The following is a 2,117-nucleotide window of genomic DNA, read 5'->3' as shown; positions in this document are numbered from 1 at the left end:
CCATTTATAGTTAATTGGTGTGTGAGAGTTGGGAGGTACAAGTTCCCAAGTATGATTTTGGATAGGAGCATTAAACTCGCCATTGAGGGTCTTTAAAGGCTTGGGTTGGAGTTGTGGGTTCAAGGGTATATGGTCGTGGATTGGATTGAGGAGGTAACGATGTAGTAGAGGTTTGGATCGTGAGGCGCCAAAGGAGAAAGGATCACTTTGATACTATATAGTGATTTAGAAAGATTGCAGTTATATTGCATACATTGTACATGGATCCATTTATAGGCATATTACAACAAGGTAACAAAGTAACTACGTACAAGAGAGAGTTAAGGAGCTATATTAGGTAAACAAATTGACAACAATATATTCATATACATTCCTTCTATGTTGATTGTGTGAACCCACCGATAGTGGTGTCCCTTATACTTCATTCGGTAACCTATTTGATTACTACATACTAACTTATATATATATATATATATATATATATATATATATATATATATATATATATATCTTACTATATTATTATACAAACCTTACTATTTCCAAAAATAGATTTAAGACGTCCAAACCATTAAGCTTACGGTACAAATAACCAAGCCAGTCTTATCTCATTCCTTAATTCCCGTTTCATTCAAAAATTCAAAAAATTACAAAAATGGAAATCGTCCACTCTCCCCCCATGATATTATCTCAAGCTAAACCAACATTTCTCAAAAATGGAATTCTTTCCTTGTCCTTCGTATCTTCCCCTATTATGTAGCTTATATTGACCTGGTATTCTTCAAAACTGAACTACTTTCCATTTAGTTCGCCCAAATTCAGGTTCAAAAGGCCCACTCGCATCCTCCCTTCCCATATATCTCCCCTACACCTATCTCATCTCCATGTCCACCCGGTTTCTGCACTCACACCACTTCTCTAGAGAAGAACCCCACCATAATATGTCTCTATTCATCTCTAAACCCTTATCCTACAACCACTCTCTGCCTAATCGTTACCAGCCACCCGATTTCCTCTCTCCGCCGCCACACCTGCCGCTGTGAAGGCCATCCCTATTGCTAATCTCTATATCATGGATGATGACGAAGGTAAACTTGTTTAAATATCTTTATCTCTACTTCAAATGTGATCCCTTTCCCGTTTTTTTTTTTTTTTTTTTGAAAACGCTTTTCTAAAACTATTTATCCCGATATGCCACATGCTACCCTCACCAGCACTGCTGCTTCTCACCGGCAGCATGACCACTTTTCAGTAAAAGAAGGAAAAGCTCTTTGGATCGTCGGTGTTTGTATATGATTGAAAAAGCTTCATTCAAAGAAGGTATTTTACCCACTCTCTCTATTTCATTCTTGATTTTGACGACAAACTTGATTTTACTGGATTCTGGGTTTTGTTTTTGTTTTTAGTGATTTTGATTTTGTGTTTTGTACCATTATTTTGATGCTCATTGACATAACCGTGGTTATTTTTTAGCTACTTTATGCATTGGATTAGTTCCTTGAGATTCTATCGAATATAAAATACAAATCACCACGCCTCAGATATATTAGTAGTATTACACATAACAGATATGTGTCAATTTAAGAGAATAAACATAATGTTATTTATAAGGTTATATAAGTAACATGGCTTCATAAGAAATGTGAGCTGTAAGACTACATACATTTTTATGCCTTTGAACCTGCGTTTCAGCACCGACTTAAAACAGTAAATCTTCTTTTCCTTCAGTTACCACTCAAGTATTGTTCTTTTCTCTTAAATTCGACATTATCTTTATTCTCTTAAATTTGACACATCTTTTCTATTACCTAGGCGGTTTGTATGACAAGAAAATGCCAATATGCCACTGCCATGTTTATTAATTGCAGATTTCTATGGTTTGTTTTATGTTCATCTATGGAGAAATTTAAAATATGTTTTTTGATCCATTTCTGTAATTTTTATTTTCAAAATGAGAAATGTAGAAAATATGGTGTGGAATATGTCTTTGGTAAAAAAAAGAAGCTTCAATCCTCTTATAACTTGTTTATAATTTTGTTTTGTACTGATGTGGTTTTTTTGTTGCTTGTGTGGTATTTGTAGATGTTGAGTTTTGATTTTTGTTGATTTTGAAAATC

Source organism: Lactuca virosa, chromosome 9, assembly GCF_052849685.1.
Source record: "Lactuca virosa cultivar CGN04683 chromosome 9, Lactuca_virosa_CGN04683_v6, whole genome shotgun sequence".
Classification (NCBI taxonomy): domain Eukaryota; kingdom Viridiplantae; phylum Streptophyta; class Magnoliopsida; order Asterales; family Asteraceae; genus Lactuca; species Lactuca virosa.
Note: the sequence above shows the minus strand (reverse complement) of the source record.